The 15,580-nt window shown below is 50.9% G+C and overlaps 1 protein-coding gene across 1 annotated transcript in view; it reads right to left on the bottom strand.

Moving 5' to 3' along the window:
• MYO1D (myosin ID) overlaps nucleotides 1-15,580 on the bottom strand; it is a 158,739-nt gene that overhangs the window by 2,679 nt on the left and 140,480 nt on the right. The window lies entirely within an intron of this gene.

Here is a 15,580-nt window from a genome sequence, read left to right as displayed (position 1 = left end):
GACGCTGCCTGCCCCCTCGGCAGAGGGTCCCCCACGAGGGGCTTCCAGCAGCGGGCCCAGCGCCACCAGGGGGATTCTGCTTCATGGCCAAAGCAAAGGCCGGGCCGCAGAAGGCCTGGGGTCTGCTGCCAGCTCTGCCACCCACTCACTGAACAACCTTGTGCAAAATCACTCCCGTCTCTAAAATTAGAAAAACAGCAAGGACATCCCTCGTTCCAAGCTTGTGGATTAAAAATACAGCTTAATGTAGCTAAAAGAAGCACAGGTTGTTATTTCTTTTTCTGCCGTGCTGAGGGAATTCCTTGACAGACCAACGGACAGACAGACGGACTGACCCGGCAGCCCCTGGGGTCAGAGCGCCCTGCTCAGAGGCAGGGACAGGACTGTGTCACTGCAAACCATTCCCAGTTGTTTTAACCCTTTAACCCAGCTTTGCTACTAAAAATGAAGAAAATAAATTATCCCACAGGAAAAAAAAAAAAAAAAAAAGAAAGAAAACAACCCTGGTTCCCCAGACAGGCAACTGGCACAGAGAGGACGGGTTTGGTGGTAAATCCAAACCCTCCAACCAGCCATGGCTGGCTTGGAGCTGAACTCCCAGTGCTCATATGCAGCTGCACTGGGGCCACCTCATCCCACTGAGCAGTTTCAGCTCACGCAGGACAGGGAAGATGCTCCTGGGTGCAGGGAGAGCTTGTTCCTGCACCAGAACCCTCGCTGGCCTCTGGGGAAGGAAACAGGGCTCTGAATGCACATCTGAGATCCATCTGCACGTGCTGGGCCGTGGAGCCAGCCGCGCCAAGGGATGCTCACGACCAGGCAGACCCTACTGTGCGCTGCGATGCCCATGGAGCTGCCAGGGCCATCAAGGCCACTGCGAGAGCTCCCTCACTGCCTCCAGGCAATTCACCTTCTGCCGCCATCCCCTCTGCACCAGAAGGGAGCAGGTGCCATGGAGCAGGAGAGTGAAGCAGCAGGAGAAACGCCTGCGGTGGACCTGTCCCTATGAGCCCCCGCTGGCCTCAGGAAGCAGGAGAAACCCAGGAATTTGGCCTCCGGGAGAGCCTCCTGCTACCACCTGTGCTTCAGATCCTGCCGAACTTCCTGCAGTTCCTAGCACAATATTTAGGGCTTTGAAGACTCAGCAGCATCGACTCCACCGCCTCTTGCCCTGCTCTGCATACAGCACGGAGGATGCGCTGGGTTTCTGTTCTGCGTATCAGCTGTACTTAGCTTGCAGACACGAGGGCTTGCCTTGCTTTAGCTGCTACAGTATTTTCAGTGATGCAGCGTAAGCCCTTTGTACTGCACAGGCTTCATTTCCACACCACTAACGCAGACTGGTCAAGACGCATCACACCTAAAAAGCAGCACTTTTATGCAGTTCACCACTCACAAAAAAACTGAGCGGTTGCTTTGTTTGGAGAGGTGCTGGCAGGGCAGCAGCACACAAAGCCCTCACATTGTCCCAGGTATTTAATACTTATTTACTCATGCCACAGCGAGTTGAGGCTAAAATCCCTACTTAGTTTGCTATTTTTACCATGTCTTAGCAGAACGAGCCGTATACGCAGGAGGGCCTCTTGGAGATTCCTGCCGTCGTGTGCTCAGCAGGCAGGGTTAGCATGAAGCGTCTGTAGCAGGGCTAAGTGCTGAGGACTCCTCTCTCCTCTCCTGCAGCCCTCACCAAACCGCAGGTAAGAAGATGGAGGTTCTGCAGCCATGAATAGTTCAACTCTGTTGACCCTTCTGCACAGCAATAAGCCAGCCCTTCATGTGAGAACAGGTTTCATCCTCAAAACATTTTGTCGGGGAGCAGGACAGCCCTTGAATGGCACCCAAAGAACCCTTTGCAAGTCCAGCAAAGGATCACAAACCCTGTCCTTGTTCTTCCCCAACAGCGATGCAATGCTGAACCCTGCCACCAGCTCCACAAGCAGCTCAATGTACTGGGACCTTGTGTCCCTTGGATGCTGCTCCTGTGCTTGGTCAGTCCCAACAAGGATGAGGTTGGAAACAATGTCAGTCTGGTTCCCAGTTCATCAGTCACATTCGCATCGCACCTGTTGGTGCAGTGGCAAAAAGGGGAGATGGCAGATGCTGGTTGTCCTGGAGTGAGATGGCTCATAAGTGGCCAAAAGGGAAAGAACAGCTGTTGGCATCAGCCAGTAAACTGGGGTAAAAGACCTCCCAAAGCTCAGTGGCACAACTTGATTTTAGTAGGTAGCACAACTGGGAAGACGCTTCCCAAGTTCCTGCAGAATTTGGGTCACGAAGGGATAGGAAGAGTCTGAGATGGAGGTGGTCCAGTTACAATCCTGAAAGTCCAACGAAGCATTTCGAGGGCAACGCACGGTGAAAACACCCTGTGGGGAGCCATCGGTGCTCTGCAGGTCAAACTGAGCAAGAAAGTGATGGCAGCAAAGGCAGAGACAAGTCTCACCTCCGCACAGTCTGGTGAAAGGACTGAGTTCTCACTGCATAATCCTGTCCCACTGTTGTCCTTTGCTCTTCCACCTCTCCACCTCAGTAAGATGAATCACAGTCAGAAAACGGGGTTGTTATGGTGAAATTAAGGTGGAAGAATGCTTGTACTATTAAATTTCAAGCTTGGAAACACAAAACTGGTCTTTGTCTCACCAGCCCTGCTGTAATTCCATAAGCATTTCCACGGTTGCTTGTATTTGAGGAACATTTCCGAATTTACAAATTACATACAAGTCATCTTCTGGCCTTCTGACAATTTAAAGGAACACCTGGGGTTTGCAATGAAGACGGACTATTTTGCCATCTCCAGGTTGGTGGGCAGAACTGAACGGGGTGTTTATCGCCAGCCCCCCACTGAAGACACGGTCACCATGCAGGGAGTTAAGTGACAAGCCCACGGTGATGGAACGCAGCGCCAGAGTGAAGAGCTGAACCCAAATCCTCTGACTTTCAAGAGCTGTCTTTTAACCCCACACCCTCTCCAGCCTGTGGAGGAGCACAGGACGCGTGTATAAGCTTTAGCCCCGCGGCCGGTCCCTTCCTGCAGCCTGTGCACACAGATCTACCTGATTCAAAGCTCCTGCCTTGGGGTCAGGCGCGGTTTCTTACCAAGAACAGCTTCAAAGCCAACCCCCACGACCAACACGCAGCCACTGTTGGGATGCTGTGTTCTCAGTTCAGGAGAAGCCCCCTGACCTCATCCTTCTGCTTCCACCCCCGCCGCAGCCCGTGGAGGTGCTGGTTCTGCGCGCGGGACATCGGCCCCGCAGAGCCCCCCAGGGCTGCCTCCAGCCCCCCCCGCCTGCACAACAGAGGCTGTTCCAGGCATTGGTCTCTATTTTAGTAAGTCCTTAATGGGCTTCCAAGATGCTCCTGGCATCTCTCTTGCACAGGCACACATTTAGGAGACCAGGCACACAACGTCAGGGCTAATAGAGTCGTAGATCCCAAGCACAGCCCTGCCTCTGAGCGCAGCCCCATCTGAGCTGGTTTATGGCAGGTTTGGCTGCTCACCAAGCCCGGACGTAACCCGAAAGCTGACGGAAGTAAAGTCAATTAGGACAAAATGATGGATGCTGCTGCTGGGCAGCTTCTGGGAAATAAAATTACTTATTTTTAACAACTATTCCATTAGAAGAGGCAGCGAGATGCAAGTGCTGGCTGAGAGCCTGCTGGGGAAGAAACGTGAACCCCTCAGCTCCCAGGCAAGAAACTGCCTGAGAGGGTGTGAAGTACAAACGGAGAGCACTTGTGGGAGTCAGGATCTGGCCCGGCAAGGAACTGCGTGGTCATAACAGCTTTAGCACCACGTGAAGGCCTCGGTGGTTTGCGACCACGCAGGTCTTTTCATACAGTGGTACTGCTGGGTGGAAGCGGCCTCTCCCTCGGCTGGTTGTGCGCAGGGGCCTCTCTCTGCTACCGGGATTTACGGCTCAGCGAGCCCCGCAGGACACACGACTTCTCTCCCTTCCCCTGCGCCGAGCCATCCTCACATGCAAACTGCCTTTATCAGATTACTGCCCCTTATCTGTGCTCCAGTCCATCGCCCTGCACTTGTTAGAGACGCTGTCGATGAACGGTTGGGGCAGTTGCTGCGTGAGAGCAGGCGCGCGGGTTAAGCACCGCCGGTGTCGCACGGAGAGCCGCGTACGCGAGCAGCCACATCCTGCAGCCAGCATGGCGTCAGGCGTCCAGTGGGAGCTGGTGAGACACCTGGGCAAACGCTGGCAAAAGGGAAACCAGCAGAGAAGGGATGACTCAGAGTGGAAGCAGACTACTGGCCCATGAAATATGAGAGTTTTGACTGAGCATTTAATCTAGGACCTCAGGGAAAACACAAGCCAAGTAGCGCATAAATGGCCACAGACATCTGTCAACATTGTTGATAATACAAAAGCATCTTGTCTCCAGTAAGTGGTGGGGAGCAAAACGAATGGAGAAAAAGAGTGGAGAAAGATCAGAGGGAGTTTCTGCAAAGACAGCGGGCAGAAAGTTAAATAAATGTATTGTTAAATAAATGTTAAACACACAGGAGGCTTAAGAGCAAATGCAGATGACTTGGAACATTTTGCAAGAACTGTAATAGGCATGGAAACGGAGCAAAGCAGTAGTCGATGTGATGCCCTTCACTTAGCCGTGAACGCGAGCGGTGACGGGCCGTCAGCGCAGGGGCCTGGGGGAAGCAGCAGAAGGGGCAGGCGATACGGCCTGTGGGGGGCACGGAGGCAGCTGGGGCAATCGTGGAGTGTGGAAGAAATTCTTTTTAGGAATCAAAATTTGGGCAGAAGATGGAAAACAGAGTAAAGGGAGCATCCGATTTTCGTGGCAGGGATTTAAATGAGGCGAATGAAGCATGCTGTGCAGTGTGAAATGAGGGCTCGGCAGCAATAAACTGAATGTGATGTATTCCGGAGGGGATTTTTTAAATGGGCAAATCTTTCTGGAACTTAGAGCAAGGCGTCTCCTCTGGAAAGAGTCATCACTGTGACTACTGGGCTAAGACTTCAAGACAACACGTGGCTGCAAACAAGCTGTTGGGGAACATTAGGAGCAGGATGGCAAATACTGAGCAGCTGTAACACCTGATGTAAGTCAGCGCTGCAGGCTCATCTGGCTACCGGGTGCGGCGTTTGAGTGGGTCAGAGATGAAGAAATACAAAGGCTCACAGATGAAGGGAGGCTATAAAAAAGTAACCAAAAAAAGCAGCAGCTATATTCTGCATGAAGAAGATATGTAAGAAGCGGTGATTAAAAACTAGAGAGGGCTAAAAAAAACCAGGCAGCTCTCAAGTCTCTGTTTCTACTAAAGTCCCTACTTCCAACAAAAGCCAGAAAGCCAAACAGTATGTTTGATAATTTTGAGGTGGGTTCAAATACATTCCCAGGCAATGTGTTGCTGCTGTGGGTCACTGCAGCTGTGCCATTCACTGCTACTGCGTGGCACAGAGGGGAGAAGAGATGAGCAGGATCTAAAACGAGACTGGACACAACATTTACATATCTGAGTTACAACAGGTGTCATTTGTGGAAAAACTAAGTGTCTTCTGCAGGAGGGCTTATAGTGTGCTGCCTGTGCAGGCTGTGTATCTGGCAGGGAGGGACGGGGTGTATCTCCTCTGAGCACTTGTGGCTTGCTGCAGCTTGCAGGACAATGATACTGGGTATTTGGGCTCGCGGGAGTGGGTGGTCGGAGAAGCTGTAACACCACAGTGGCTTCAACGGTACAAAAATAGGAACAGCTGGTCTCGGCACGTACAGACGTGGAACCGGCACCAAGACCAGACGCGTGTTTTGTATCTCTCCCTGTGTTGGCTGAGTCGCCCTGTGCACAGGACCAGCACGGCGGGCACCACGTGCAAACAGCCCTGGGGACGCCTCACTGCAGGGGCAGACACGTCCCATGCAGAGCCTGCGGCGTGCTCTGGCACACTGCGTCCGCTTGCTCCCTCTCGGGGGGGCCGTCAATGTGAAGTGTGCACGGCTTCAAAGCCCCGGGTCCCACTTCCAGAAGAGATTTACACACTCAGAGCATAAATTTCCCTAAGTAAGACTTGGATGATGCTGACAGCATCGGCCCTGTGACTCCTTGGCACGCTTCATCCTTCTGTGCTCTGCTCGAATTCCCACCGCTGGGACCTGCCATCCGAGGCAGAAACACCTTTTCCCATCCAGCTCTCATTAAAATACACTGGCTCACGTAGCTATGGGAGGTTAAAAGCTGTGATTTACTGACTTGTGTACCCGAGAAAATAATTTAATGTCCTCTTTGCCTCCTTACACTGCACGCTGGGCTGTATGAGTGCTGGCAGTGAGAATGAAGGAAATCTCTTCTCCATGCTGCCAAAGGGGCTTACGGTTTTTGGAGCACCCCCAGACCAAGTCAGCAGGCTCCACTCTTCATCCCACCAGCTTGGTGCCCCAAGGGGAGAAGCCCAGGGCACGGGGATGAGCTGGGACCCATTTTTGGGTGCGTATCACTCCTCCCTGCTCGGAGCTCAAGAGCAAACGGAGGAGCGGGGGACACGTGAGCACGGCGGGCAGCGTGCCACCCATTTGCCGCTCGCCCTATGTTCCTTGCACGTGCACGGCAGGGCTGTGACAACTGCCTGAACCACAAAGGGTTTTCACAACCTGCCTTGTGAAACAGTCCGAGGTCTCACGCAGTCAGAGCCAAGCATGAGACAGCCAGGGCGCTGTTTTCTCACGTGGGTTCTTGCTTTTAGGGACCCAGCACTGTTTGCATGGTTGGGCTTTTCTGAGCAAGGTGGCCTTGGCTGGGATTTGACACGGAGACAGGTCAAAGCGATGGAGGAGAGAGAATACAGAGAGGACAGACACAAATAAAGGAGATCTCAAGTCAGGATCAAAAGGCAGATTTCCATAGCCAAAGGTCAGAACAAGTCCTGCAGGCATGTTAATGCCACCAAAGGTCAGCTGAGTTAAATGTGGCTCTAGCTGGCCATTTCTCAGTAAGTTTTCAAAATTGTCTGCAGTCAGATGATACTCCATACAATGTTTTTTTTTCAGCCTTCAAAACTAATAAATGTTTGTGGCTTATTTCTAATGCACTTTTGTACCACGTGGTCTGTGTTCAGGCAAATCACACTGGAAGCTGGAAGACATGCCTTTTCAAAGGCAATTTTTAACCCATGAGAGAATGACCAGGCTAGAAACTGCAGTCCCTGTGGTGCCACTGACAGCGCTGCCACTACCCTTGAACAGTGGCTTTAAATCTTCTCTGGCTCAGACTTGCCCGTGTGTCATTTTTCTCTGCAGCTCATGCTGACATCTATTTACCAATGTAAACCACAGAGCCACTTGCCTGAAGTTTTGGGAACCATACAGTACCACATATTACAACATCAGACTTAAATTGCGTCAGCAACTCTATTCTTGCCATTTTAATAAGAAACAAGATTTGTTAATATCTAAAAAAAATGAATATTCTCAAGGGAGAGCGTTACATATGTCCAATGCCACATAGCAAGGCAGAAGCAAAGTCTGCTATAAATACTCTGGTCTGCTGGCACCCAACCAGTGCACTGTCTTGTTCCTTTTATTCATGTCTAAACCACAAAAACTGCTCTCCTAAGAAGACAGCAGCTGCCATAACACGGATGTGCTTTTTTCAAGACGCGTCTGTGGCAGATCCAGGTATATTGCTTCCCGTCTGGCTGTCGGTAGTGCCTGAGGAACAAACCTAGTCCATTAAATGATTCACTCTCTCATTCTTAAAATGCATTTATTCCTACTTGAACCCAAGGTCAGGCGGTCCCAGAGCAGCACAGGCGAGCTGCAGTTCGTTCTTTATTTATGTAGTAACTCAGGCATTCGTGCATCCATTCCAACTAGCCAGAGAAAGCTTTCCGGAAAGCATCAAGCTGTAAAATATTTCTGTCTCTTCCAGCAAAGCCAGCTGATTCTCCTGCTCCTGGGCAAAGAAGGGTCCCTACGGTGATTGGGGGCTGCTCCCCATGCAGGGCTGCACAATTATGGTCCATGAGCGTGATGTCCCAGCCCAACAGCCAGCCTTACTACCCAGGAGGATGGCACCCAACATGTGCATTTTACATTGGGAAAGCCCCGAGAAGTGTTTTTGAGACAGCACTTTGGCTGCAAGTGAAAGGCACAGTGGGTCCAACCACCTCCTTCTCTTCATCCCTGGAAAATTTGATGGAGCAATGTGAACTTAACTACCCTGTATCAGGTGAAATTCAAGGAAGGGATCGATTCGTGGCAGACCATGGCTTCGTTCAACCAGCAGCATGACTGCTGCTTCCCATGTGAGCGTGGCGATGGGGGAGATGCATCTGAGCTCTGCTGCAAACCATGCCCTGACCTTGGCACCTGCTCCTTCTGGTGCTTCCCGAATTCTGCTCCTATCGAAGCTGAAAAATTCACATGTGCACTTCAAAAGGAGAAGGCTCTGTCTTTTTTCTCTTCTTGTGTCTTCAGCATTCAAAGCCCGATGTAATTTATCCCTTACAAAGCATTCGCTAAACCTGGCCAATGGTTTTCTGGTTGAAAAATGCATTCACTAAGTAGGGTATTTCCTGGGAAATCTCATCAACAAAGCAGCTTTCAAAAAAAAAAAATAGCAAGCAGCACATGCAGTGTGTTAAATATTTTATTTTCTCAAGCAGGCAAAGTGAATGATTTCAGAGCCCTGTGTGGGTGTGGAAAATACCCATTTCCAGTGGGTAATGGAAAAGGTGGCTCCCAGCCACCACGGGATTGCCACCAAAGTGCCCAGCTGCCAGGGGCCATGCACAAAGACAGGGGTTGCTGACCTAGCACCCTAACAGGAGACACCCCAGCATGCTGCACTGCTGGTTTGATCGCTCGGGGTTACAAGGACATGCCTACTCCAAAATCCACAGAGCCCTACTCCTTCTCCCCCGGCCCCTGTGTGCAGTTCAGCACTGCAGGACTTAAATTCACCCCAGAATTCAGTGTATTTTGTGCTCTCTCTGAAGCTAAAAATTATAAATTTTACATGAATTCTCCCGCACGCTAAAGTCTGGCAATAAGCTGCTGTGTTGCAAGATAAGGTGAAGGAAAGTAAAAAGAGGGGGGGAGAGCTGCTGATACATCTGGGGTCTGCAGCATCCTTCTCGCAGGGGGAAGGTGCCCGAGTCATCTCCAACTCTCCACATACCCTTGAGTTTGCAGCAGTAACAGGAGTGTCTTTTGGGGCTAATGCATCTGTACCTGCATGGGTAAGGAGTGGAAACCAGCTCTGGTGCATAATTACGGAATGGGTGTTCTACTTAGGTAGGAAACAACCTTTAGGAGCGCGTTACGTCCTTGCAGCCTCGCTCCTCCCTGCCCACATGCGGCAGGCACGGACGGCTCCGCGTGCCCTGCAGTTCCAGTTATGTTCAGCTTGCCTTTGGATGAACACGGAGCTGAGTTTCCAAGGCTGATGGTTACGTGTGTTACAGTCAGGCTACAACACAAGAATGTCTTTCACCACTTGACTTCATCTACTCAAACCAGCCTGGTTCTTAAACCCAGCAGCTTTCCCTTGGTGCAGCACAAACGTACCAACTGCAGCTTCTTCTGAAGTCTCCTTTTAGCCACATTTTCTCAGCTATTCTGAGGCCTGGCAAAGCTTTTGAGAGTCAGCTCTCATCCAGCTTTCTACTTTAGTAGAATCAAACCTGGCCACAAGACGCTTGAGTGTTACATATTTTATGAAAAACCACTGTGCCAAAAATATGATTCAAAGTCCTTGGCTATAGACAGGGTAAAAGCACATCAACTCGTTCACGAGGTTACGCCAAGAATCCTGCATTACAAATGCACCAGCACATAAATAAAAGACGACCACTTAGGAAGATGAACGCAGACCGGCTTCCCGTTTTTGACATCACGGGCCTCGATCTCTGCACAGGCTGAGAAGCAGCAGAGGCGCTTTGCTCCGTTCTCTTCCCACCGCTGGTCCTCACCACTGCCCAGCCAGCTGCTGGGCTCCTCGGCTCATCACAGAGGCACCCGTTTGCCATGTCCCTCCCAAGAGGAGGCTCTTGGCTGCTTTAGCAGATGCCGATAACATTCTGCAGCCTGAATTTTTGAAGGTTAAGGAATCTACATGGCTACAGAGAAATTCGGAAAAAAGAGAAAAAAGCTTCAAAGGCAATCTAGCATGTTTCAGTCAGCTGGAATGCATCGTGCACCTCCTGAAAAGAATTTGAGGTGAAAGATTTGATGATGAAGATGATAAATGTGGGATTCTTCAGCTGCTTACCACTCAAATTTACAAGGGGACAACGATTTCCTTGTGTCAAACAGCAGTCAAACAGTTGAAGGCAAGCTGGGTGCATTATGTTGGAAAGCCACGCTTCAGCAAAGTGCTGCTGTCGCCCTGTCAGCACAGGCACAACCCACAGCCAGGCCGATGGAGGAGCAGCTTCCCCCACTGGCACGTGCAGGGCTGTAATTCAAACAGACACTTCTGAAATCGGCAGGTAGAAGTCTGCAGTCACAAAATGGTGGAAGGTACCACTCAGCCTCAAAGAGCTCACGCACAATTATTGTGAAAAAAACAAGTGTGGAGGCTTCGGAAGTTCTCTCCTCCTTTTGGGTTTCCTTATTCTTTGGGACAGACCCGTGCAGGTGAGGCTGCTGGGCAGCCACTAAGATATCAGCGGGCGCTTTGCTTGGGTGAAGCTGCACGCGCAGTTTGCCGCTACCGGCTCTGACTTCACCCCTGTGATGACACTGGAGCCGCTGGCAGGGAGCGGAGCCCCGAATGGGGCCGGAGAGCAGGGCTGTGTCACCGCACCGCGCTGAGCCCGCGGCTGTCACGGTGTGATGACCCGGCACGGCCGCCGCCGAAGCCCTGGCACCGCTCCTGCCCTGCAGCCCAAGCCACCGCGTGGGCAAAGGCAACGGCCCCATTGTGTCCCGAGCACATCGGGCTCCTCGAAGCTGGGAATTGGGTGGGAGGTGGGAGGGCCCCACCGTCCCAGGGAGCACCCATGGCCTTGTGCGGGCAGAGCTCCCGCAGCACCCTTCGGCCGGCGCGTGTGTGCTGGCACAGAGGGGGTGATGGAGAATGGCTGCTTTCCACGGCTCCCGGTCGCTATAGCAACCCAGATATTAATCATCCCATGGATGCTTCGCTCCTGCCAGCCAACCAGGGGCTGGAGCAGAGCACCGAGAGCCGGTGTCATTTACTGCCTCCCGCGACTGCTGCTCGGTGCACCCTATATAACCTCTGTAAGAAGCTAATTCTGCATGAATTCCCCTTCCTACGCCGCCCTTTCATGAGGCTGTTTTGAAGTTCCCTGGAGATAGTCCTGCTCGCCCGCAGCTGCCATGGCAGAAGCTGGTGCAGAGGATGCTTGGGTGTCACCGTGACCCGCCTCGCGCAGGATGAGGGGACAGCACGCTGAGATGCCAGTGGCGTCCTGGGACCACTCTGCCCGGCAGCAAAGCTGAACCAAGGCTAACCCCGAAGGAGATTTCTGATGCTGACGCCCATACCTTGGCCGTGGGCATAACCTTGCTCCATCAGCAAGGGCTGCTTCTCCTCCTCAGCTCCTCTGACCTGGGACAGCTGTGCTCAATCCTGTCTCTCTATTTCCAGATCTGATCTGAAAACCTCAATTTTTCGCCCTTGCTTATATCGCTTAATAGAAAAAAAGAGAAATTAGCTAAAGCTTCAGGGGATACAAGAACGCCACAAAAAAGAGATGTTATTGTGCTGTGCTCTATTGCAGCTTTTCTCCCAAGGAGAAGCAGCATTCCTGTTCACCCTGCCTGTGCAAAGCAAGATTTTATCACGTAGCATCTGATGAAAGGTCACAGTTTTACAGCCAACCAGCACTGCATGAGAACATTTTCCCCAGTGGTTCGGGCAGGCAGCATCACGGCTACTCAGCCCTCAGGTCCTTTCCAAAAGCTCAACGCGAATTTTTATCGAAGGCGAGTGCGCAGGGGTGGGGTGCACTCAGGTCACCATGCCCAATGTCGGGCAGGCGAGGAAGCCTCCCCTCCTCTCCCCGGATCCACAGCGCCACGTCCAGCCGAATCCTTCCTCGCTTAATGACAGGCTTTTAGCCTCTTGTGGAGGAGGCTGGCTGAGGTCTCCCTGCTGTTAAAAATGCCTCTCTGTACAGCCAAAACAAGAAGCATTTAAACATAGTGATTTATTTATTTTTTTTTAGCACTGTCCCCCTTGGGAGCTGTTCGATTGGGAATGGCGTGGCAGTGAGGACACTGCAGGCAGTGGGGTATTTTCTGCAAACACCCAACCGTGCCAGGTGGCTCCCGAAGCAAAGGCGGCTTAAAACCAGTACCAGACCCTGCCAAACAAGGCAGGGAAGAATCATTAGCCAGCAGATGACAGACAGGAAGGGGAAAGGTAAGCAATGAGTCAGAGTGACTCAGGGCACGGACCTCCTGATTGCTCCATCGCATTCGGGTTTTAGTTTTTGCAGCAATTGCAACTTCCCTGCTATTTCCTGGGGGCAACAGCACACCCAGGACCTTTATGAGGAGCCTGAGGAGATAACGCAAGTAGGCACTGCTCAAAAAGGGATTTTAAATACAAGGCAAGCTCAGAAGGTCAGAGGGAAACTGAGGAGCAGATCGTACCAAGGGTGGTGCTACTGAAACAAAAGAAGATGCTACAAGCATGGGGTCCCAGGAACAAGAACCCAGGTGATGGAGCATGTCGGTGCATTTGTCTTTTTGGTTCCCACCTCCCCACACGCTAACAGCAGGGTCCTGGAGGCTGACAGTATTTTAGGGATGATGTTTGATCAGGTTTACAGCCGTCCTTAGGATGTTGGGGGCTGGCGCATCTTGTCTGCACCGAACTTCCCCACTAATGCTACTTTTTAAGTTCTTGAGAAAATTCAGCCCGTTTCTCAGCATGGAAAGGCTAAAAGATGGGGACGGCCGGTCACGACCCAGAGGAGAATTTGGGTTACAGAAAAGAGAGTAACAGGCAATTGTGAGGTGTGCAAGTTGAGGAGGAAGTGGAGGATTTCATCAACATCATGAAGGAAGAAAGAAGACGGCCTCGCCTCGCACGGACAGTGCCGGGCTGGGAACGGCCCCGGCTTCACCTCCCGCGGCATGGTGGAGGCTGCTTCTGCCAACGCCTGCACCTCTAAAACCAAGCAGCACAAAATTGTCCATGTGGGAAAGCCAGCCACGGCACTGAGATCACCTCTGTACCCACACTGCAGCACCCCACTGAAATATTCTGTGCCCGATCACAATTCAGGCGTGATAAAGTCGTTGCTGTTACAGAGGAAAGCATCAGGGTGAATCAGGTTTTAAGATGTGAAGTCTGGGGAGAGCAAATGATGAGGTTGATTTCGTAAGAAAGATTTTCCTTCGATCATGAAACTTAAAAGTCACGAAACAAAGCCCCTTCCAGTAGTGCACACTAGCATGGAGTTATTTAAAAAGAGGAATATAATTTTGGCCTCCTGGTGTCCTCTCCGAGGACCAGCCGCAGTCAGATTAGCCTAAACCAATGTGACAGCCGACCTGCCACGAGGTTGGTATCAGCCACAGGCACTCCCCAGGAAAAAGCAGCGAGCTGAAAAATGTAACCCTATGACTAATGATTAAAGGCAGCCTACTTCTCTACATTTCAAGCCAGATGACTCCTAAGAGCAGCAAGCTTTCACCACGTTTCCTTAGTATTATGGATTGGCAATATCCTGCAAAGCATCAAGAACGCTTCTTAAAACCGGGACTTAAGGTGTACGGGGAAATTGATTTTTGTGATAGCAAAATGACGGGCAGGGTTTTTAAGTGGACCTTGTATTCAGAGAGGTGGGCAGCCAATTCACTTCTATTATTTCAGGAACATTTGCCAAGATGTTCCAGAGAAGCCTTGGTATCACTTCTGCTGAGTAAAAGGCTCGGAGGCTGCAATCCCAGAATAAAAAAGCTGGCACTTCTGCTTCACTTTGTTCTTTTTTCTTTATTCACTGATACATTAGCACAATTCACATAGGCATGAAAAAAAGGCAGCTTGCTGTGAAGAGAGACAACTACGTCTTATTGAAATAACTGACCTATTTCTGCTTTTCCTTTCCCTAACTTATTCAACGAGAAGTTTGGAGTTACAGAAATAGCTGCAATAACTGTTGAATCATGGGAAATTGCTCTTCCTTGTTTTAAAGGAAGCCTTAAAAACAGGTGCATAAGCAAAAAGACTTTTGCTTACAGAAATGAAAAGTTCGGAAGGGAACACACACTGCCAGACTGTCTCAGGAAGGGGTGATTCCCACTATATTCAGCATTCACATTTTCATTGCAACACCACCTGTTTTTCATTTCAGGGTGTTACGTGACTCCTCAGGAGGACAACACCTATGCGTGCACAACACAGACATATACACTCAAATGTCTGTCATCGGTTACCCAACACGGAAACACAGCAAAATCCTACTGTCTAAAAATCCAGCTTCCTGCTCAGTAGGGTGATCTCTGTTTTGGAAATCATGGTCTGTATCAATTTTACAGCAATATTACTGCCCTATTAGACGATCCTGGGAGCGCATCGCACAGCTGATGGGAAGGCGAGGCCCAGGGAAGGTGCAAGGGGTGCTTCAGCCCGAAGGAGAGGAGCGCTGTGGAGGGCAGAGAGGGGCTGCAGGAACACTCGCAACCAGCCAGCGAAGCCGCCGGCGCGCTCCGTCTCGCTGGAATAAAAACGGGTCTGTTCCAGAGCAGGCTCGGGATGCGAGCTTTAGAGCCGAGACACGTTACTAGGCACAGTAAAATGCTTTTAATTACTGTCTGGCACAGCTCGCGTTCTCAGCTGCAAAAGAATTGATCCTTCTTCCTATCTTTCCATGCAGCGTAGGGTACGGTTTTCACTTAAATGCTATTTCTGTAGATGCGCCTCTTTCCTTCCCACCCCCGACCTGCTGCTTCATGCAGATCGGAGCCGATGCCAGGGGCTGCAATTCCTGGCAGTGCTGTTACACCACCGCCCCGCAGGCAGCCCTCTCCCCAGGCAGGCCCTGCGATGCACCACCACAGTGCAGGAAACCAGACCTGGCGGCCTACGGGGTCTGTGCGGCCTTAGGCTCCGACAGAAAACTCTCTGAGTACAGGCAGGTTTGGCAAAAGGGAGTCGTTCTATGAATAAGACACGCCATCACATTTCCTTGGCTTTGCAGTCTAACGGGGATACTAATCACTTCTTGGGCCTATGGCAAGCGTGAAGAATAACTAAAATTCCCATGACAATACTGAATGCTATTTTGGAGGTACCAAACGGTGCTACACTCACTGTGATCATATCCATCATTTAGCAGGCGGAATTATCCATATTTCATGCCTCAGTATTTCAGAGCCCATGCTAGGAGAAATCGGCAGATTTACACATGGCACTGAAAAATTTGCTACATCAACCAAATGACTGCAAAGCTAAAGCCATTAACAAATCAAATATCTACAGCTCAAGCATTCAGTATTAATTTACTTTGCTGCAGTCATTCCAGCTGAGCAAAATATCTTCCTCCACCCCAGTTTCTAATCAGCTTCCATCCTCCTCTGGGCTTACCAGAGTTAAATCTCTCACACTGCTCTCTGTGATAAATTGAAAAATCGA

The sequence above is a fragment of the Cygnus olor genome, chromosome 25 (assembly GCF_009769625.2).
Source record: "Cygnus olor isolate bCygOlo1 chromosome 25, bCygOlo1.pri.v2, whole genome shotgun sequence".
NCBI lineage: Eukaryota > Metazoa > Chordata > Aves > Anseriformes > Anatidae > Cygnus > Cygnus olor.
Note: the sequence above shows the minus strand (reverse complement) of the source record. Positions and strands in the feature narration are given on the sequence as shown.